Source organism: Balaenoptera musculus, chromosome 3, assembly GCF_009873245.2.
Source record: "Balaenoptera musculus isolate JJ_BM4_2016_0621 chromosome 3, mBalMus1.pri.v3, whole genome shotgun sequence".
Lineage (NCBI taxonomy): Eukaryota > Metazoa > Chordata > Mammalia > Artiodactyla > Balaenopteridae > Balaenoptera > Balaenoptera musculus.
This window is the reverse complement of record NC_045787.1, coordinates 155,547,067-155,571,799: the sequence shown is the minus strand read 5'-3', so window position 1 is coordinate 155,571,799 and position 24,733 is coordinate 155,547,067. Positions and strand designations below refer to the sequence as shown.

The 24,733-nt window shown below is 36.1% G+C and overlaps 1 pseudogene; it reads right to left on the bottom strand.

Annotated features, from left to right (window-relative positions):
* Nucleotides 1-12,759: 12,759 nt before the first annotated feature.
* On the bottom strand, nt 12,760-24,279 carry LOC118892589 (annotated as a pseudogene).
* Nucleotides 24,280-24,733: the final 454 nt, after the last annotated feature.

Here is a 24,733-nt window from a genome sequence, read left to right as displayed (position 1 = left end):
AAGAATGTGTATTCTGTTGCTTTTGGATGGAATGTCCTATAAATATCAATTAAGTCCCTCTTGTTTAAGGTATCATTTAGAGCTTGTGTTTCCTTATTTATTTTCATTTTAGATGATCTGTCCATTGGTGAAAGTGGGGTGTTAAAGTCCCCTACTATGATTGTGTTACTGTTGATTTCCTCTTTTATGGCTGTTAGCATTTGCCTTATGTATTGAGGTGCTCCTATGTTGGGTGCATAAATATTTACAATTGTTATATCTTCTTCTTGGATTGATCCCTTGATCATTATGTAGTGTCCTTCTTTGTCTCTTGTAATAGTCTTTACTTTAAAGTCTATTTTGTCTGTTATGAGAATTGCTACTCCAACTTTCTTTTGATTTCCATTTGCATGGAATATCTTTTTCCATCCCCTCAATTTCAGTCTGTATGTGTCCCTAGGTCTGAAGTGGGTCTCTTGTAGACAGCATATATATAGGTCTTGTTTTTGTATCCATTCAGCCAGTGTCTGTCTTTTCGTTGGAGCATTTAATCCATTTACATTTAAAGTAATTATCGATATGTATGTTCCTATTACCATTTTCTTAATTTGGGGGGCTTTGTTATGGTAGGTCTTTTCCTTCTCTTGTGTTTCCTGCCTAGAGAAGTTCCTTTAACATTTGTTGTAAAGCTGGTTTGGTGGTGCTGAATTCTTTTAGCTTTTGCTTGTCTGTAAAGGTTTTAATTTCTCTGTCAAATCTGAATAAGATCCTTGCTGGGTAGAGTAATCTTGGTTGTAGGTTTTCCCCTTCATCACTTTAAATATGTCCAGCTTGCAGGATCTTAGTTCCCCAGCCAGGGAGTGAACCTAGGCCCCAGCAGTGAATGCACTGAGTCCTAACCACTGGAACACCAGGGAATAACCTTTTATATGTTTTCTGCATACAAGTTCTTTATCAGCTATATGTTTTGAAATACAGTTTTCCCAGTTTATGGCTTGTAATTTTCTTAATCATGAATTTTAAAAAACATTTTTATAGATATATAATTCAAATATTGTAAATTCACCTATGTAAAATATATACAATTAAATTGTTTTTAGTAATTTAGAGTTGTACAACTATCATCACAATCTAATGTTAGAGCATTTCATCATTGCAAAAAGAAACACTATACCGAGTAATAGTCAATCTTCATCCTCCCCTTCCCCAGCCATAAGCCCTCACTAATTTACTTTGTTTCCATACATTTGCCTAATCTGGAAAATTCATAGAAATTAAATCATATAATGTGCGGTTTTTTGTAGTTTGCTTTTTTCACTTAGCACAATGTTTTCAGCGTTTATGTATGTTATAGCACAAATCAGTACTTCATTCCTTTTTAATGTTAAATAATAATCTATTTTATTGATATAACAGTTTGTTATACATTCATCAGATTATGTGTATTTGGTTTTCATTTTTGTCTATTATAAATAATTTGTTATGAAAAAATTTGTGCTCAAGTTTTTGTGTGGACATATAATTCTATTTATCTCAGGTATATAACTAAAAGTAAAATTGCTTGATCGAATGATAACTCTATGTTAAACATTTTGAGAAAGTGATACACACTTTTTAAAAGTGACCACACCATTTTACACTCCCACCAGCAATGTATGAGGGTTATAATTACTCTACATCTTTGCATACACTTGTTGTCTGTTTTTTCTGTCTTAGACATCCTAGCAGGTATGAAGTAATATTTTATTGTGGTTTTGATTTGCATTTCCGTAATGACTACTGATGTCAACCATCATTTCAGTGCTTGTGTAGCCTTTGTATATCTTCTTTAGAGAAATGTCTATTCAAATCCTGTGCACATTTCAATGGGGTTTTTCATCTTTTTATTATTATTTTCCAGGTTTAATGAGGAATAATTGGCAAATATAATCATATATATTTAAAGTGCACAATGTGATGATTTGTTTAACATATAGATTATGAAAATATTATCAAGATCAAGATAATTAACATGCCCATCACCTCACATAGTTAAATACTGTGTGTGTGTGTTTTGTGTGTGTATGTTCATATGTGTGTGTGTGGTGATAATGCTTAATATCTACTCTCAGCAATTTTCAAGTATTCAGTTCCATATTATTAACTATAATCGCTATGCTGTACACTGTCCTCAGAATGAGTCGTCTCAAACTCTTCCCAGAGGAAGAAACACTCCCATACTCATTCTATGAGGCCACCATCACCCTGATACTAAAACCAAAGATATCACAAAAAAAGAAAATTACAGACCAATATCACTGATGAATATAGACACAAAAATCCTCAACAAAATACTAGCAAACAGAATTCAACAACAAATTAAAAGGATCATACACCATGATCAAGAGGGATTTATCCCAGGGATGCAAGGATTCTTTGATATATGCAAATCATTCAATGGGATATACCATATTAACAAACTGAAGAATAAAAAACAAATGATCATCTCAAATGATGCAGAAAAAGCTTTTGAGAAAATTCAACACCAATTTAGGATAAAAAGTCTCCAGAAAGTGGCAGAGAGGGAACCTACCTCAACATAATAAAGGCCATATATGACAAACTCACAGCAAACATCATTCTCAATGGTGGAAAACTGAAACCATTTCCTCTAAGATCAGGAACAAGACGAGGATGTCCACTCTCACCACTATTATTCAACATAGTTTTGGAAGTCCTGGCCACAGCAATCAGAGAAGAAATAGAAATAAAAGGAATCAAAATTGGAAAAGAAGAAGTAAAGCTGTCACTGTTTGCAGATGACATGATACTATACATAGAAAATCCTAAAGATGCCACCAGAAAACTACTAGAGCTAATCAATGAATATGGTAAAGTTGCAGGATACAAAATTAATGCACAGAAATCTCTTGCATTTCTATACACTAACAACGAAAGATTAGAAAGAGAAATTAAGGAAACACTCCCATTTACCACTGCAACAAAAAGAATAAAATACCTAGGAGTAAACCTACCTAAGGAGGCAAAAGACCTGTACTCAGAAAACTATAAGACACTAATAAAAGAAATCAAAGATGACACAAACAGATGAAGAGATATACCATGTTCTTGGATTGGAAGAATCAATATTGTGAAAATGATTATACTATCCAAAGCAATCTACAGATTCAATGCAGTCCCTATCAAATTACCAATGGCATTTTCCACAGAGCTAGAACAAAATATCTTAACATTTGTATAGAGACACATAAGACCATGAATAACCAAAGCAATCTTGAGGGAAAAAAAAATAACAACAAAAAAAATGGAGTTGGAGAAAACAGGCTCCCTGACTTCAGACTATACTACAAAGGTACAGTAATCAAGAAACTATGGTACTGGCACAAAAACAGAAATATAGATGAATGGAACAGGATAGAAAGCCCAGAGATATATTCACGCACCCATGCACCTATGGTCAACTAATCTATGAAAAAGTAGACAAGAATATACAATGGAGAAAAGACGGTCTCTTTAATAAGTTGTGCTGGGAAAACTGGACAGCTACATGTAAAAGAATGATATTAGAACACTCCCTAACTCCATACACAAAAATAAACTCAAAATGGATGAAAGACCTAAATGTAAGATTGGACACTATAAAACTGTTAGAGGAAAACATAGGAAGAACACTCTTTGACATAAATCACAACAAGATCTTTTTTGACCCACCTCCTAGAGTAATGGAAATAAAAACAAAAATAAACAAATGGGACATAATGAAACTTAAAAGCTTTTGCACAACAAAGGAAACCATAAACAAGATGAAAAGACATCTCTCAAAATGGAAGAGAATATTTGCCAACAAAGCAACTGACAAAGGATTAATCTCCAAAATATACAAAGAGCTCAGTCAGCTCAACATCAAAAAACCAAACAACCCAATAAAAAATGGGCAGAAGACCTAAATACACATTTCTCCAAAGGAGATATACAGATGGTCAACAAACATGTGAAAAGATGCTCAATAACACTAATTATTAGAGAATTGCAAATCAAAACTACAATGAGGTATCACCTTACACTGGTCAGAATGGCCATCATCAAAAATTCTACAAACAATAAATGCTGGACAGGGTGTGAAGAAAAGGGAACCCTCTTGCACTGTTGGTGGGAATGTAAATTGATACAGCCACTATGGAGAACAGTATGGAGGTTCCTTAAAAAACTAAAAATAGAACTACTATATGACCCTTCAATCCCACCAATGGGCACATACCCAGAGAAAACCATAATTCAAAATGACACATGCACCCCAATGTTCATTGCAGCACTATTTACAGTAGTCAGGTCATGGAAGCAACCTAAATGCCCATTGACAGATGAATGGATAAAGAAGAAGTGGTACATATATACAATGGAATATTACTCAGCCATAAAAAGGAATGAAATTAGCTCATTTGTAGGGACGTGGATGGACTTATAGACTGTCATACAGAGTGAAGTAAGTCAGAAAGAGAAAAACAAATATCATATATTAACACATATTTGTGGAATGTAGAAAAATGGTACAGATGAATCTGTCTGCAAGGCAGAAATAGGGACACAGACTTAGAGAACAAACATATGGACACCAAGGCAGGAAAGAGAGGCTGGGATGAATTGGGAGATTGGGGTTGACATATAAACACTAATATGTATAAAATAGGTAACTAATGAAAACCTGCTGTATAGCACAGGGAACTCCACTTCGCTATACTGTAGAAATTAACACAACATTGTAAACAACTATACCTCCCCCCTCCCAAAAGAACTAGTTTATCTTATAACTGAACATTTTTGTGCTTTGACCTACATCTCCCCATTTTCCCTACCCACAGCCCCTCACTATTATACACCTTGTTTTCATAAAATCAGCTTTTTAAATTACTTTTAAGTAACATCAAATAGTATTTGTCATTCTCTTTCTGGCTTATTTCACTTAGCATAATGCCCTCCATATTCATCAATGTTGTCACAAATGACAAGATTTTCTTCTTTTTTGAATAATATTTCTCTGTGTGTGTTTGTATGTATCATCACATTTTCTTTATCCATTCATGTGTTGAAGAGCACTTCACCTTTGAACACTTTAAACCACTTTTTTAACCCATTTCAATTTTTTCCCCATATCTTAGCTATGTGAAAAATGCCACAATGAACATGGGAGTACAGATATTTCTTCAAGATACTGATTTTGTTTCCTTTGGACAATACCAGGAGTGGGATTGCTTGATCATATGATAGTTCTAATTTTAATTTTTTTAAGGAACATATGTATCAATATATTGCCATAATGATTTTACTGACACAGTCCCACCAAGAGTCCGCAAGTATTCTCTTTTCTTCACATTCTCTCCAACACTTTTTATCTCTTGTCAGTTTGACAAGAGATATCCTAACATATGTGGGTTGATACCTCATTGAGGTTTTAACTTGCAGTTCCCTGATAGTTAGTAAAATTGAGCATTTTTTCAAGTACTGGTTGGATATTTGGATTTCTATTTTAGAAAAACGTCTATTCAAGTCCTTTGCCCATTTTTAGTTGGATTATGTTGGTGGTTGCTATTGGGTTATATATGTTCTTTATATTTTTTGACATTAACCTGTTATCAGATATATGGTTTGAAAATATTTTCATCCATTCTGTAGGTTACCTTTTCAATTTGTTGGTTGTTTTCTTTGCTGTACAGAAGCTTTTTAGTTTGATGAATTCCCACTTGTTTATTTTAGTTATTGTTGTCTGTACTTAGGGCATCCTATCAAAAAAAATTTATTGCCAAGACCAATGTCAAAGAGATTTTTTCCCTGTGTTTTCTTCTAGGAGTTTTACAATTTCTGGTCTTATATTTAAGTCCTTAATCCATTTCGAGTTAACTTTTCTGAGTTATGTAAGATAGGGGTCTAGTTTTATTCATTTGCATGTGGATATCCAATTTTTCAACATCATTTATTAAAGGGGATATCATTTCGCCATTGAGTGTTTTTTGAACCACTGTCAAAGATTAGCTGAACATGTATGTGTAGGTTTACTGCTGGGCTCTCAATCTGTTCCATAGGTCTAAGTGCCTGCTTTTATTCCAGTACCATACTGTTTTTATTACTATAGCTTTCTAATACAGTTTGAAAAAGGGAATTGTGATGTCTCCAGTTTTGTTCTTGCTTAAGATGGCTTTACCTATTTGTATTCTTTTGTGCTTTCATACAAATTTTAAGATAGTTTTTTTTCTATTTCTGTTTAAAATGCCATTGGGATTTTGATAGGAATTTTACTGAACCTGTGGATTGCTTCGGGTAGTATGAACATTTTAGCAATATTAATTCTTCCAACCCAAGAATGTGGGATTTTTTTTCCATTCGTCTTTGTCCCCTTCAATTTCTTTTGTAAAAGTCTTATAGTTTTGGTGTACAGATCTTTCAACTCCTTGGTTAAATTCATTTCTACATATCTTAATGTTTTGATGCAATTGTAAATGGTATTGATTTTTAAATTTCTCTTTCAGATAGTTCATTGTTAGTTTACAGAAGTGCAACTGCTTTTTGTATATTGATTTTTTTTTCTGACACTTTACTGAATTCATTTTTTAGTCCTAAGAGTTTTTTTTGTGAAGTCTTTAGTATTTTCTAGATACAAGATCATGTCATCTACAAAGACAATTTTACTTCTTCCTCTCGAGTGTGACTGTCTTTTATTTCTTTTTCTTGGCTGATTATTCTGGCTAGGACATCGAGTACTATGCTGAATAGAAGTGGTAAGAGTAAGCATTCTTATTTCTGACCTAAGAGAAAAAGTTTATAATCCTTCATCATTGAGTATGATATTAGCAGTCAGTTTGTCATATATGACCTTTATTATGTTTAGTTATGTTTCTTGTATACTCAATTTATTGAGAGTTTTGTAATAAAAGGGTGTTAAATATTGTCAAATACTTTTTCTGCACCTACTGAGATGATCATATGAATTTATCCTTTATTCTGTTAATGATGTATATCACAACTTGATTTTTGTGTATTGAAGCCTCACTGCATTTGAAGCATAAATCTCAATTGATCATGGTGTATAATGCATTTAATATGCTCTTGAATTAGGTTTTCTAGTATTTTGTTGAAGATTTTAGCATCTATTGTCATCAGGGAATAAATATTGGCCTATAATTTTACTTCTTATGTGTCCTTATCTAGTTTTGCATCCGGATAATATTGACCTTATAAAATAAGTTTGGAACTGCCTCCACCTTCAAGTTTGTGGAAAAGTTTCAGAAGGAATACATTTTCCATCCCTTCACTTTCAGCAGATGTGTGTCCGTAAATCTTATGTGAGTGTCTTGTAGACAATAGATAATTGAATCTTTTTTTTTTCTATTCACCATTCTATGTCTCTTGAGAAATTTAAACTATTTCCATTTAGAATAATTATTGATAAGTAAGGGTTTACAATTACCATTTTTAAATTGTTTTCTGATTATTTTTTAGTTGGCTTTGTCCTTTTTATTCACTCTTGCTGATCTTCCAATGAAGATCTCTTTTAGTTGAGTCTGTTTGGGGATCTTTGAGCTTCATGTACATGGATATCCATATATCACTGAAGATTTTTGAAGTTTTCCACATTAGTTCTTAAATAAGCTTTCTGCCTCTTCTCCCTCTCTCCCTTCTCCTTCTGGGACTCCCATAATGCAAACATTATTTCACTTACTGATGTCCCACAATTCACACAGACTGTCTCCACTTTTCTCATTCTTATTTCGTTTTTCTCCTCTGACTAGATAATTTCAAAAGATCTGTATTCAAGTTCACAGATTCTGCATGAGTAAGCCTGCTGTTAAATCTCCTTACTGTATTTTTCATTTCAATATATTGTTTTCCTGAGTTATTGAGTTGTCTGTGTTTTCTTGAATCTCATTGCACCTCCTTAATATAATCATTTGGATTTTTTTTTTTTTTTTTTTTTTTTAGGTAACTCACAGATCTAAATTTCTTTGGGGTTGTTTACTTAAAAATTATTCTGTTCCTTTGGTGATGTCATGTTTCCTTGTTTTTTCATGTTTCTAATGCCTTTGCATTGATATCTGTGCATTTGAGTGAGCAGTCACCTCTTACAGTCTTTATGGACTGACTTCAGTTTGGAAAGACCTTCAGTTGAAGGTGGCTGTGAGGGCACCTGTGAGGTGGGGTGTAACATCTCTGGTTCCAGGGAGGGTGCAATGTTATGGTCTCCTTGAATCTCCATCAGCTGAGGTCAACTTTGGGAAAGACTCTAGGGTTCCATGGTGACCAAGACTAAGGTAATACTGCAGGTGTGTGTGGTGACAGTGGAGGCTAAATCTATTGAGGTTGTCAGTGCAAAAAGCTACTGGGTCCTCTTGTTCTCCTTTTTGCCCATTGGGAAAGTTCCAGCTGAGTAAATTCCTCTTAGTACCAGGTCTGGGACACAGGTACTCAGAACATCAGCAGATTCATGTCCTGGACTCAAGGTTTTGCAGAGCTATAGTGACACCTGGGACCTGTGGCACAGGAGCACTTGCTGTGGCAGTGGTGGTGGTGTGTGAAATGTAGACATGTGAAAGTCACTATGGAATGAGAGTCTGAGTTACTGGAGCTCGTAGTAGTGACTCGGTCCTTGGGGGGAAGCAGGATGAAGCAGCATGGGACCAGGGATTAAAAGGCATAGCAATGGCCTGGACCAGCTGTGGGGTGCAAAGGAAGCATGCCCTGGGGATGGTAGGTCAGAGTCCTGACTCAGGCCCCAGGGTGTAGGACACAGAGCAACAACATCATAGCTCAGTGATGGTGGCTTAAAGACCCAACTCAGGACCCTGTGGGCAGGGCATAGAGAAAGAATAGTGTGGCTTCTGTGATAGTGGGTCGAAGTTGTAACTTAGAACACTGGGGGCAGTGTGAAGCACAGTGGCAAGGCATTTTGGCATCCAAATAACTAAGAGAGAGGTGCATCAGGAACTTGGATCCCTGGAGCCATATCCAGCCCCAGAGAAGAGACAGGGCAGAGGCAGTGTCATGATAAGCAGGGTTTCCACACAAGAAGGACATTCTCAGGAGGTACATGCAGTACCCCTGGAAACAAAGAGTTTACAATGTTAGGGCACCTCAAAAAGGCATGTATTAGTCAATCAGGTTAACAAGGCTCCCAGTGTGGTCTCCTATCCTAGGGAGTTCTACCCTGGGGTGGCCAGTGCAGCCTGAATAAATTAGTTTAGTCCTTAGTTTCTCAGGGCCTGATCAAGGCAGTTAGATTCAAATGATATTGTTTGTCTATGACATCAGTTTATCCTTCTCATGAGTGTGGGTGATATCCAGAGATATTTTGGGTAGAAAGTGCAGGAGCTCAAGGCTTCCTGTGGTGTCTCATAGTCAATAATGTCTGGTATGTCTCAGTTAGTAATTAAAACTTTACATTTTCTAAGTCATTGCTTATTTTTATTCAGATCTTTTATCCAAAAAGGTTGTATGCAAGGGAAAAAAGTTTTATTTAACCTAACCAGAAACACACATTGTGTTTAAGAATTGGTTAGCATAAAATCTTGAATTTTTAAACGATTTTTAAATGAATTTACATAATCTCCCACCCATTGATGATTAATAGCCATCTTAACTTTTCATCTTTTCAAGCCTTTGGAAAAGAGGTTGATGATGATGGAAGGCCTTTTCAGGGTACCCCATGGAGACAGAAGTATCAATGAATATGAGAAGAATGTACAGTTGAAGGAAATGAAGATAAACTTGCGTACCTTACAATGCCCTGTTCAGCAAAATTATTTTTATAAAGAGGATACTTGTACAAGACACGTTTGGACAATGGTAACTAATATTATCAGAGAATATCACACACTGTAGGAAAATTGAATTTCTAAAATGTTTGCCTATCTAACAAAGTTGCTTCTTAGTTCTGTTAAAATGAGCACTCTTCTTATATGCAACACATTTCTCTGTTGCCCAAACAGAAGAAGGTAAGGAAGTATGCGACTTGTTCTGACCAATCAAAGACCTCATTGTTTTCTCAACAGTGACCAGATCAATAGTGTGCTCCTGACCAGAATAGGGCAGACCTTGATGACCACATGAGTCTTTTTGCTAAAATTATTAAGATGGATTCTTTGCTGATGGCATTTCCTGACCACCTGTAGGGTGAGTGTCTTAAGTGTGTGACACATAACGTTCCTCTAAAAAGTCAGTTCAGCTAAGCTGGTTTCTATTATAACTGGAAAAAAACATCTTAAAGCACAAGCTTGGCTGATATAGTTCTTTAGAAGATAAGTTCTTTGAAAACATTATATCTGTGACTTTAGTGTTACTGGTTAGAAGAGTGGCAAGAGAGAGACTTTTTCAGGAGGATACAAGACAAGGCAATGCCTGGATTCAATTAGCCTTAGAGCTGGGGCCCTGGACTAATATCCAGAACTATCTAAAAAGCACAAGTCACCAGTTCCACTCAGAAACAGCCCTAGTGTAGAAGTGATGTCACCAAGATGATAAAGTAGGAAACCCCAACCTCTATCTCTCCACAAAGGTCAGCAATTAGACGGCTATCCATAAGCAAAACAGCTCTGGGAGAGCTCAGGACTCCACTTAAGAAAGTTCAGCAACACAGTGAAACAAACAAAAAAAAACCCTGGGAATAACTGTATAAAAATAGAAAGAACAGTTTTATTTTGCCTGCATCATCCCAACCCCAGACTGGCACTGCTCATTGCCAAGAGAAAACTCCCCATCTGGAAAGAGTTTCTTTCACTGACAAGGGAAGAGTGGAGGAAGCAACCAGCTTCCCAAGCTGGCACCACATTAGGTCTCACTTAGGTTACATCCCACCCACAGAATGACAAAGTTGAGATGTATAAGGATGGCTAGAAACAAGAATGAATATCAGGGGATACCAATAACAGCCATGCAACAAGAGTAACCACAATTCCTAGGGACCTGCTCTGCAGAGAAACCCATCAACTTTTGCCACTGAAGAAACCAATGGCCAGCAGAGCTGCTGTGGTCCACCTTCAGATTTAACTGGCTTTCACCCCACAAATACCAGTCACTGAGTCTCTTCCCACTCTCTCTCCCACACCCACACCCAACAGTTGCTTGTAGGCCTGGATCTGGCTCTGTCTCCTGTCACTGGCCTGCACCACAGGGCTCACCTGCATCTAGCATCTTCAGCTGTATATCTGCATGATCAGGTTCAACTTCAGTCACTGACACCCACTGCCATGCACACATGGCAAGAACTTGCAGTCACAGGAATGCACGCTGACAGCTAGGGCCCCCACAGCTGCCAGTGTGCCCACAGTTGGACCAGGCCCTTGTTATTGGCCACTGCCTACCATTATGTGTACATTAGAAGTCAGCCACTGCTACTCATAGGCACTTAGAGCTGGCATCCACAAATGAGTATGTGCACACCACTATTCTGACAACCACTGCCTACTCTGGTCCTAGCCACTAGACTGGGAGCAAAGTTGAGGATCACAAACACCCTTGCAGCCACTGCAGACCCCTGGCAGTGCTTGCCAAGGACCACAGAGTTGTTGATGCTGTGGATCACAGCAGCCTGACCCAACAAAATATTACACACGTCCCAGACTCAGAGCCACAACACACCAAACTGCACTTGGTGATGTGCACCACTAAACCTAGGGTCACTGGTTGCTCCAGCATGTTCCAACATGCAGGTAAAAGTTTTTCATCACAGAAATAAGTCCATAAATTCAGAGGTGACTGCTTTGTCAAATACATAGGTAACTATACAAGGTGACAAGAAGTTTAAAAATCAGAGAAAATGACACCATAAAAGGAACACAGTAAACTTACAATAACTGACCCAAAGAAATGGAGATACATAAATAGCCCAACAAAGTATTCAAAATAATTTTTCTAAAGATGTTCAGAAAGCTACAAGAAAACACAGATGCACAAGTTAACAAAGTCAGGAAAACAATACAAAAACAAACTGAGAAGTCAATAATGAGACAGAAAACATTAAAAAGCACTAAAAAGAAATTTTGGAGCTGAAGAATACAATGACTGGCTTGGAGAATTTAATAGAGTGATTCAACATCAGATAGGACAAAGCAGAAGGAAGAATAAGTCAGCTGATGCTTTTGAAATTATCCAGTCAGAGAAGCAAAAAGAAAAATGAAAACAAATGAAAAAAGTCTATAGGACTTATGGGACACCATTAGTACGACTAATCTAGGTATCCGTGGAATCCCAGAAGGAGCAGAGAGGGAGATCAATAATTTAAAGAAATAATGGTGGAAAACTTCGCAAACCTAGGGAGAGATCTGAACATCAAAGTTTGTAAACTAATAAGTGACCTCAAAATACAATCCCAAACAATATTCTCAGGTGACTTCAGCATCATGTTGGTATGTGTCATTACTCTTTTCTTTCCCCTTTGATTAACAACTAAATGAAGATCCATAACCAAACATAAATGCCTCTACACATTACACCAGGGCACCTGGAAGATTTCTATCCCCCTGTGCAACCTAAAGTGGGAGGATAGGACCTTGGTGGGAGCTACAGAACCAAGGGAGTTGGTGAGCCTGCCCCACTCCCACTTGCTGCAATCAGAAAAAAGGGAAGCTAGAGAGTACAAAATTGGGTGAATACCTACAGGCAATAGAGAATTCGTGGAGGTCCAGCCTGCCTGAGAGGAGAATTTGGCATGCCATCAGAGCAGAATAGAGATAAGTTTGGAGGCAGAGGAGAGGGTGGACACTTGCCAAGTGTCACCCAGGGTGACACTGCAAGGGGCTAAGCTTTTAGCAGCAGCTTCTCCAGCAGAGGTGGTGGGAAGCAGCAGCCTTTCCTACAGAACAAGAAGAAAGCAAAATTGGTGAGCTGCAACAGTTGTGTGAGTTGCAGGTAGAAGGACCTATTTTTCTCCAGCAGCACCCATATTTCTGAGGAAAAAAATTCCGTGGCTGAGGGGAGTGAGAGAAAAAGAAGGAAAGCAGATAAAAATAGCAAAGGATATTGAAGGAACACATTTCCTTCAGATGCATTTCCTCCTGTCTGCTTTGGGACTTCAACAGGAGGTCTGCCCATGGACTTCTAGATTTGCCCCACTCAACGATACCCCCACCAGTCCATGTGCACCCACAAAGCTTCAGGTTCTAAGCCCACACCTCCCCACACTCTGCTGCTGGCTCTGTGTGTGCGCTCAAGGGCATCCACAAGAGTCAGTTCTGGAAAAAGGAACAACAAACTTGCACATATAGCACCACCACCTGGAATAGAAAAGAAAAGTCTCTAATAGCCAATCTGTTGAATTGTAAGAACAAAAGAAGACATTAAAAAATCTTAAGGAGTTGTCTACTACTTCACTTGTGAAAGCAGAAGGACATACCTTCAAAAAGAATTTTTAAAATCAAGGAAACATGGTATCACAAAAGGAAAATGATCATTCTCCAGCAACCAAACTCAAGGCATGAAATATTTTGATCTAACTGATAAAGAATTCAAAATAGCCATTATGAAGAAATTCAGTGAGCTACAAGAAAACTCAGAAAGACATTTTAGTAAACTCAGGAATAAAATTAATGAAGGGGAGTTTTACTAAAGGTATTGAAATTATTAAGAAAAAAAAAAAAAAGGACCAAACAGAAATTCTGAAGCTGAAGAATTCAATGCTGAGATAAAGATTGAAAGAGAGAATATTGCTAACAGGGCAGAACAGATCAAACAAAGAATAAGTGAGTTGGAGGCTAGGAATATAGAAATAATTCAATTATAAGAGGAGAGAAAACTCAGATTTTTAAAAAGTAAAGAAATTCTGTGAGAGCTATTGGATTTAATCAGAAGAGCAAATATAAGAATAATTGGTGTACCAGAAGAGAAGTAGAAAGAGACAGAAAGTTTATTTAAAGAAATAATAGCTGAGAACTTCCCAAACATGGAGAAGGACTTGGATATCCAAGCCCATGAAGCTAATAGAACACCTTATTATCTAAATGCAAAAAGACCTTCTCCAAGGCATATTATAATAAAACTGTCAAAAATCAATGATTAAGAAAGGATCTTTACCCAGAAATTCTAGTTCTGGGTATTTATCCAAAGAAAACAAAAACACTAGCTCAAAAAGATATATGCACCCCCATGTTCATTGCAGCATCATTTACAATAATCAAACCATGAAAACCTAAATTTCCATTTGACAGATGAATGGGTAAGGAAAATGTGATACACAGACATATAGACATAAATATTAGTCAGCCATTTAAAAAGATGAAATCTTGTCATTTGTGGCAACATGGATAGACCTCAAGGATATTATGCTAAGTGAAATAAGTCAAACAAACAGAGAAAGACAAAACCATATGATTTCTCTTATATGTGGAGTTAAAAAAAAAAAACTCATAGATACAGAAAACAGATAGGTAATTGCCATAAGCTAGAGTAGGGGAGTAGGATGGGGGAGGGAATTGATGAAAGGAATCAAAAGGTTAAAAAAAAGAAAAAGAATCTTAAATGCAGTGAAAGAAAAAAAGAAAGTAACTGACAAAGGAATTCCCATTAGGCTATCAGTGGATTTCTCAACAGAAATCCTACAAGCCAGGAGAGAGTGAAATGACATATTCAGAGTGTTAAAAGATAAAAATTTCCTGTCAAGAATATTTTATCCAGAAAAGTTATCCTTCAGATATGAAAAAGAAATAAAGGCTTCCCATATAAACAAAAGTTGAGGGAGTTCACCACCACTAGATCTGCCTTGAAAGAAATGCTAAAAGGAGTTCTATAAGCTGAAGTGAAAAGACATCAATCAGCAACATAAAGACATATGACAGTACAAAACACTCTGGTAATGGTGAAAATAGACAGTCATAATTAGAAAACTATAACTCTCTATTAGAATGGCATGTCAACCACCTACTTATAGTATAAATGTTAAAGGATAAGATCATTATAAATAACTATGAATACTATAATTTGTTAATGAATACACAGTATAAAAAGAGGTAAATTTTTACATCAAAAATATATAAGGGGAGCAGTAAAAGGGTGGAACCTTTATTAGATAAACAAATATATGTAGCTATCAGCATAAAATGGGCAGTTTTATGTATGAGATGTTTTATGTAAGCCTTATGGTAACCACAAAGCAAAATTCTAGAGTAGATTCACTAGACATAAAAAAGAGGAGATAGAGTGTACCATCATAGAAAACCACCAATTTACAAAGGTAGGCAGAAACACAGGGGGAAAAAAAAACCACTGGAGATACAAAACAAAGGAGAAGGCAAACAATAAGATGGCAGTGGTAGGTCCTTACATATCAATAATTACTCTAAATGAAAATGGATTTAATTCAATCCAAAGGCACAGAGTGGCTGGATGGATAAGAAAAGCAAGACCCAAGTATGTATTGCCTACAGGAGACCTATTTCATCTGGGGAAATGGGTTGATAATATTTCCCAAAAAAGGGATGGAAGATAATATTCCAAATAAGTGGCAACCAAAAATGGTGACAAGAGACAAAGAAGGTCATTATATAATGATAAATGGGTCAATACATCAAAAAGATACAAGAGTTATGAATATATACACACCCTATCTGAAGGGAGAAATGGACAATACAGTAATAGCAGGGGGCTTCAATTCCCCACTATCAACAATGGATAGAACATGAGACAGAAAATCAACAAGGAAACATTGGAATTGAACCCTCCTTTGGACCAAATAGGATCAACAGACATATACAGAATATTCCATCCAACAGCAACAGAATATACATTCTTATCAAGTCCACATGGAATATTCTCCAGGATAGATTGTATGACAGGACATAAAACAAGACTCAGCACATTTAAGAAAATTGAAGTCATACCAACAATCTTTTCTGACCACAATAGTATGAAGCTAGACATCAAAAACAAGAGGAAAGATGGAAAAATCTACAAATATATGGAAATTAAACAACACAATATTGAACAACGTATGAGTCAAAGAAGAATTCAAACGGAAAAATTTTAAATATCTTGGAAAAACACAAAGGAAGCACAATATACCAAAATATATGGGATGCAGCAAAAGCAATTCTAAGAGGAAAGTTCATAGTGATAAAGATCTTCCTTAAGAAAAAAGAAAGATCTCAAATAACCTAACTTTACACTTCAAGGAACTAGAAAAAGAAGAAAAAGTAAGACCAAAGTTAGCTTAAGGAAAGAGATAACAAAGATCAAAGCAGAAATAAATGAAAAGAGGGGAGAAAGCAATAGAAAATATCAATCTAATTATGAGTTGGGGTTTTTTGAAAAGAAAGTATCAGAACTTAGCTAGACTTACCAAGAAGAAAAAAGAGAGAGAGAGAAGACTCAAATGAAATCAGAAACGAGAGAGGAGACATTCCAACTGATACCAAAGAAATACAAAGGATCACAAGAAACTACTATAAACAATTATACACCAACAACAGGACAACCTAGAAGAAATGGATAAATTCCTAGAATCATACAACCTACCAAGACGTAAGCATGATTTTTAAAGTTGGTTATTCATAAACAGACACAGCATAGTTAATAGGAACACCAATGTTTAGAGAAAAAATGAATTTAGGCAAAACAGAGGAAAGCAAGCTACCTAAAAAAATATCGTGAGTTTCAGTACAATTTACAAAATCTCTAATGGAAGCCAAGAGAAAAGAAAATATTATCTTAAAACTTTAAGAAATTTTAAACATAAAACTATATATAGCAAACCTCTTTAACTGTGTATTCATATTTGTAGTTTTACTTATTAAAATTTATTTATAACCCCCAAAACAATATTCACAGTATTTCCATAATGATTCAGAAATGTGCATAGAAAAGCAAAAAACTTGAGCTATCTGATATGCACATTCCCCACAAAAGTCAACAAGGCAATACTCCATCTTCTTGTTTCAGCTTTTATACAGTAAACAAGGTCATTTTTGTGAAATATTTAGAGCCACAATTTTGCGTTTTGGTGATTTTCCTGTTTAAGATCGCCCCCAAGTGTAGTGCTGATGTGCTGTCTAGTGTGACTAAGCATGGATGTCTGTGATGTGCCTTACCAAAAACATTATATGTTACACTCACCTTGAGGCATGAGTTACAGTGCTGTTGGCCATGAGTTCAATGTTAATTAATAATAAATATTAAATAATAAATAAAAATAAATACAAAAAAATAAACATATTAAAGACAATAAATTGTCTTTAAACAGAAATACACATAAAACACGATTATGTATTAATCAATTGATAAAAATGTTGTGACCCCAGGGCCACATTAACCTAACCTTGCATTTCTTCTATGAACAATGAATCAGTATCTGCTAATTCAGTGTTTTAAAGAACATTGTAGAACATAACTCCCACAAATAATGAGAATCAAATATACTTTTTGACTTTAAGAAATCAAGAAAAGGGACTTCCCTGGAGGTCCAGTGTTTAAGACTCTGCACTTTCACTGCAGGGGGCACGGGCTCAACCCCTGGTTGGGGAAATAAGCTCCTGCATGTTGCAGTTCCCCATGCTGTGTGGCATGGACAAACAAACAAACAAAAAAACAAAACAAGAAAAGTTAGACACTTTAGATCAAGAGGGAGCATTTATCTATAATCAATGTTTAATAAAATACTTTCCAATAATTTAATTGAAGAAAAAGACAAAGATTCCAGAAGTCTAGTCTGAGATGCAAAAACGAATGGAAAGCAAAAAATTAAAAGCTTATAGATATAACTGGTGTGTACAATTGACTCAAATGTATTTGCCAACAACATTACAAAGGTTAATATAACAAATACAACAGAGAATTTGTAATAACTCTCAATGAATTTATTCAGAAAAATAACCTGTAAAATTAATTGGAGACTGTCAAATTATATTAGTTGTAAATTTCCATTAATTTTTTTTTGAACTTTATTACTTCTTCCCCCAAAGACTTTGCACAATCTTTTTTTTTAATTTTATTTTTTTATACAGCTGGTTCTTATTAGTCATCAATTTTATACACATCAGTGTATACATGTCAATCCCAATCACCCAATTCATCACACACACACCCTGTGGCTTTCCCCTCTTGGTGTCCATACGTTTGTTCTCTACATCTGTGTCTCAATTTCTGCCCTGAAAACCGGTTCATCTGTACCATTTTTCTAGGTTCCACATATATGCGTTAATATATGATATTTATTTTTCTCTTTCTGGCTTACTTCAGTCTGTATGACAGTCTCTAGATCCATCCACGTCTCAAAAAAAGACCCAATTTCGTTCCTTTTTATGGCTGAGTAATATTCCATTGCATATATGTACCACATCTTCTTTATCCATTCGTCTGTCAATGGGCATTTAGGTTGCTTCCATGACCTGGCTATTGTAAATAGTGTTGCAATGAACATTTGGGTGCATGTGTCTTTTTGAATTGTGGTTTTCTCTGGGTATATGCCCAGTAGTGGGATTGCTAGGTCATATGGTAGTTCTATTGTTCATTTTTTAAGGAACCTCCATACTGTTCTCCATAGTGGCTGTATCAGTTTACATTCCCACCAACAGTGCAAGAGGGTTCCCTTTTCTCCACACCTTCTCCAGCATTTGTTGTTTGTAGATTTTCTGATGAAGCCCATTCTAACTGGTGTGAGGTGATACCTCATTGTAGTTTTGATCTGTATTTCTCTAATAATTAGTAATGTTGAGCAGCTTTTCATGTGCTTCTTGGCCATCTGTATGTCTTCTTTGGAGAAATGTCTATTTAGGTCTTCTGTCCATTTTCGGATTGGGTTGTTTGTTTTTTTAATATTGAGCTGCATGAGCTGTTTATATATTTTGGAGATTAATCCTTTTTCCATTGATTCGCTTGTAAATATTTTCTCCCATTCTGAGGGTTGCCTTTTCATTTTGTTTATGGTTTCCTTTGCTGTGTAAAAGCTTTTAAGTGTCATTAGGTCCCATTTGTTTATTTTTGTTTTTATTTCCATTACTCTACGAGGTAAGTCAAAAAAGATCTTGCTGGGATTTATGTCAAAGAGTGTTCTTCCTATGTTTCCTCTAAGAGTTTTATAGTGTCCAGTCTTACATTTAGGTCTTTAATCCATTTTGAGTTTATTTTTGTGTATGGTGTTAGGGAGTGTTCTAATTTCATTCTTTTACACGTAGCTGTCCAGTTTTCCCAGCGCCACTTATTGAAGAGACTGTCTTTTCTCCATTGTATATCTTTGCCTCCTTTGTCATAGATTAGTTGACCATAGGTGTGTGGGTTTACCTCTGGGCTTTCTATCTTGTTCCATTGATCTATTTCTGTTTCTGTGCCAGTACCATATTGTCTTGATTACTGTAGCTTTGTAGTATAGTCTGAAGTCAGGGAGTCTGATTCCTCCAGCTCCGTTTTTTTCCCTCAAGACTGCTTTGGCTATTCAGGGTATTTCGTGTCTCCATACAGATTTTAAGATTTTTTGTCCTAGTTCTGTAAAAAATGCCATTGGTAATTTGATAGGGATTGCATTGAATCTGTAGATTGCTTTGGGTAGTATAGTCATTTTCACAATATTGATTCTTCCAATCCAAGAACATGGTATATCTCTCCATCTGTTGGTATCATCTTTAATTTCTTTCATCAGTGTCTTATAGTTTTCTGCATACAGGTCTTTTGTCTCCCTAGGTAGGTTTATTCCTAGGTATTTTATTCTTTTTGTTGCAGTGGTAAATGGGAGTGTTTCCATAATTTCTCTTTCAGATTTTTCATCATTAGTGTATAGGAATGCAAGAGATTTCTGTGCATTAATTTTGTATCCTACAACTTTACCAGATTCATTGATTAGCTCTAGTAGTTTTCTGGTGGCATCTTTAGGATTTTCTATGTATAGTATCATGTCATCTGCAAACAGTGACAGCTTTACTTCTTCTTTTCCAATTTTGATTCCTTTTATTTCTATTTCTTCTCTGATTGCTGTGGCCAGGACTTCCAAAACTATGCTGAATAATAGTGGTGAGAGTGGACATCCTTGTCTTCTTCCTGATCTTAGAGGAAATGGTTTCAGTTTTCCACCATTGAGAATGATGTTTGCTATGGGTTTGTGGTATATGGCCTTTATTATGTTGAGGTAGGTTCCCTCTATGTCCACTTTCAGGGGAGTTTTTATGATAAATGTGTGTTGAATTTTGTCAAAAGCTTTTTCTGCATCTATTGAGATGATCATATGGTTTTTATTCTTCAATTTGTTAATATGGTGTATCACATTGATTGATTTACGTATATTGAAGAATCCTTGTATCCCTGGGATAAATCCCACTTTCTCATGGTGTATGATCCTTTTAATGTGCTGTTGGATTCTGTTTGCTAGTATTTTGTTGAGGATTTTTGCATCTATATTCATCAGTGATATTGGTCTGTAATTTTCTTTTTTTGTAGTGTCTTTGTCTGGTTTTGGTATCAGGGTGATGGTGGCCTCATAGAATGAGTTTGGGAGTGTTCCTTCCTCTGCAATTTTTTGGAAGAGTTTGAGAAGGATAGGTGTTAGCTCTTCTCTAAATGTTTGATAGAATTCACCTGTGAAGCCATCTGGTCCTGGACTTTTGTTTGTTGGAAGATTTTTAATCACAACTTCAATTTCATTACTTGTGATTGGTCTGTTCATATTTTCTATTTCTTCCTGGTTCAGTCTTGGAAGGTTATACCTTTCTAAGAATTTGTCCATTTCTTCCAGGTTGTCCATTTTATTGGCATAGAGTTGCTTGCAGTAGTCTTTTAGGATGCTTTGTATTTCTGCGGTGTCTGTTGTAACTTCTCCTTTTTCATTTCTAATTTTAGTGATTTGAGTCCTCTCCCCCTTTTTCTTGATGAGTCTGGCTAATGGTTTATCAATTTTGTTTATCTTCTCAAAGAACCAACTTTTAGTTTTATTGATATTTGCTATTTTTTTTGTTTCTATTTCATTTATTTCTGCTCTGATCTTTATGATTTCTTTCCTTCTGCTAACTTTGGGTTTTGTTTGTTCTTCTTTCTTTAGTTCCTTTAGGTGTAAGGTTTGATTGTTTATTTGAGATTTTTCTTGTTTCTCGAGGTAGGCTTGTATAGCTGTAAACTTCCCTCTTAGAACTGCTTTAGCTGCATCCGATAGGTTTTGGGTCGTCGTGTTTTCATTGTCATTTGTCTCTATGTATTTTTTGATTCTTCTTTGATTTCCTCAGTGATCTCTTGTGTATTTAGTAACGTAGAGTTTAGCTTCCATGTGTTTGTGTTTTTTACATTTTCCCCCTGTAATTCATTTCTCATCTCAGAGCGTTGTGGTCAGAAAAGATGCTTGATATGATTTCAATTTTCTTAAATTTACTGAGGCTTGATTTGTAACCCAAGATGTGATCTATCCTGGAAAATGTTCCATGCGCACTTGAGAAGAAAGTGTAATCTGCAGTTTTTGGATGGAATGTCCTGTAAATATCAGTTAAATCTATCTAGTCTATTGTGCCATTTAAAGCTTCTGTTTCCTTATTTATTTTCATTTTGGATGATCTCTCCTTTGGTGTAAGTGAGGTGTTAACATCCCCCACTATTATTGTGTTACTGTCGATTTCCTCTTTTACAGCTATTAGCAGTTGCCTTATGTATTGAGGTGCTCCTATATTGGGTGCATATATATTTATAATTGTTATATCTTCTTCTTGGATTGATCCCTCGATCATTATGTAGTGTCCTTCCTTGTCTCTTGTAACATTCTTTATTTTAAAGTCTATATTATGTGATATGAGTATTGCTACTCCAGCTTCCTTTTGATTTCCATTTGCATGGAATATCTTTTTCCATCCCCTCACTTTCAGTCTGTATGTGTCCCTAGGTCTGAAGTGGGTCTCTTGTAGACAACATATATATGGGTCTTGTTTTGGTGTCCATTCAGCAAGCCTATGTCTTTTGGTTGGAGCATTTAATCCATTCACGTTTAAAGTAATTATCAATATGTATGTTCCTATGACCATTTTCTTAATTGTTTTGGGTTTGTTTTGTAGGTCTTTTTCTTCTCTTGTGTTTCCCACTTAGAGAAGTTCTTTCAGCATTTGTTGTAGAGCTGGTTTGGTGGTGCTGAATTCTCTTAGCTTTTGCTTGTCTGTAAAGCTTTTGATTTCTCCATCGAATCTGAATGAGATCCTTGCCGGGTAGAGTAATCTTGGTTGTAGGTTCTTCCCCTTCATCACTTTAAGTATATCATGCCACTCCATTCTGACTTGTAGAGTTTCTGCTGAGAAATCAGCTGTTAACCTTATGGGAGTTCCCTTGTATGTTATTTGTCATTTTTCCCTTATTGCTTTCAATAATTTTTCTTTGTCCTTAATTTTTGCCAATTTGATTACTATGTGTCTCAGTGTGTTTCTCCTTGGGTTTATCCTGTGTGGAACTCGCTGTGCTTCCTGGACTTGGGTGGCTATTTTCTTTCCCATGTTAGGGAAGTTTTCGACTATAACCTGTGCAAATATTTTCTCTGGTCCTTTCTCTCTCTCTTCTCCTTCTGGGACACTTATAATGCGAATGTTGTTGCATTTAATGTTGTCCCAGGAGTCTCTTAGGCTGTCTTCATTTCTTTTCATTCTTTTTTCTTTAGTCTGTTTTGCAGCAGTGAATTCCACCCTTCTGTCTTCCAGGTCACTTATCCATTCTTCTGTCTCAGTTATTCTGCTATTGATTCCTTCATGTGTAGTTTTCATTTTCGTTATTGTATTGTTCATCTCTGTTTGTTTGTTCTTTAATTCTTCTAGGTCTTTGTTAAACATTTCTTGCATCTTCTCTATTGTTTCCTCCATTCATTTCCCGAGGTCCTGGATCATCTTCACTATCATTATTCTGAATTCTTTTTCTGGAAGGTTGCCTATCTCCACTTCATTTAGTTGTTTTTCTGTGGTTTTATCTTGTTCCTTCATCTGGTACATAGCCCTCTGCCTTTTCATCTTGTCTATCTTTATGTGAATCTGCACAATCTTGAATATTTGCTTATCTGCATGGATTAGCACCAAAGGACAAACTGTGGCATAGTTATTGACCCCAATAATCTGGAACCACACCAATAGAGGGTTACTTCTCCATGTCACAACTACTGATAATGAGAAGGTAAAGTCCACCCAGTATATGAAGACAAAACAAGTCACCACCAGCAAGATGGTCTGGGAAGCCCTTTTCAGTGGTGAGACTCTTGGGAAGAGACTGGTGCTATAAAAGTGCTGGGAGAATCTCTTATGTCTCTGCAAAATAATCACTATGTAGCCACTAGAGAGGACAATTAGCCCTATGAAGTAACATCTTTCAATGTCATTAGTGTGAAAAATAAGTTTCTGTGCATATAGCTCATGGGCTAAACAGAACAGTGGTCGGCAATAAACAGAAGACTGGCTTCAGTCCCATTAGGAGTGACCACAGTAGAGTAGAAGGTTACTTATTGACAGACAGGTTGAGAACCCATGAGAAGATGCAGAATCCTAGGGGGTGATTTGGAGAAATATGTTTGAACTTTGCCAAGGAGGAACTGTTGGGGCTGATGATGATGGCCTGGAGCATGCTCAGGAAGCAGGTTGTACAAATGGAGAGACCCCTCAGCACCTTGTTTAAAAAGACAATTATACCTTACATCATTCTGAATATTCTGTGACCCAAACAAGTCTGAGGACACCAGTATTGTCATGGTGAAGAGCAGCAGTATGTGGATCAAGGACACGTGACTAATTGTCATGTCAAGGTGCTTAAACCTGTGAGTAAAAACAATGGTGAGGATGTGGAAGAGAAGAAGAAAAATGTTTGCTGAGATTCCACAGCTGGCTTGTGAATAAAAGGAGTTTCTCATGACAATGTAACTAGGAAGTTGGTCATCTTCATAAAATATTTAAATGATATCTGTGGAGAAAAACAAGAGATCTGATGATAATAACATTATTTCTGCATGTTCCAAATTATCATCAACAATGTTCAACAATCTCTGTGATCTGGAGTCAGCAGTTTCTATACCTAAAAATATACATTGAAAATATCTATTCATTTTTACTGAACAGTAATTATTGACAATAGGATAGTGACTTCTCACATATATCTTGGCACTTAGCCTATATGGATTCTGAAGTAAAACAACAAAACCTTAAGATCTGAAAACAACTAAAGCTTTCAGATTCAAATTTGGGCACTCATTTTAGTAAATGAAGCCTGGACTTCAGGATGATGGTGAATGTTGCAGGAATATGCCCCAGTGTTCACCAAGGTCCCACCTTGATGGGAGCAATCAGCCCTTGTCTTCATGGCAAACCATTTACCCAATTCTGGACACCAGAGTTGGTCCTCAATCATGTCCAATCATGTGATTCAGAAGCTAGTAAGTCGTTCTGCTTCATTGGGAAGGGGAAATAAAGGAAGAAAAGGAAGGGGTATAAAGTAAAATATATCCACTCAGCAGTTCCAGGGTGAGTTTGACAGAGGTGATTGTGTTGGGACATCAAGAAAAGCAAGGAAATGAGTTGTGTGCATCTGTGTCCACAGTTGTAAAATTAGAAAATAAGAATATCCCTAGAGTCCTAGTACAGTATGAAATATATAAATTATATAATGCATGTAAGTCAGTGTCAGAATAAAGAGATAAATCACATTAACCATGAAGTAACAGACTATTTTCTCATTATCCTTTTGGTCTATATCATCATCATTTTGTTATTTACACTATTATCTATGGGAAAAACTCTTGTTCAACAAAATAATGAGTACAAAGGTCTAAAGAATATTTGAGATATAAAAGTAACAGTGTGAG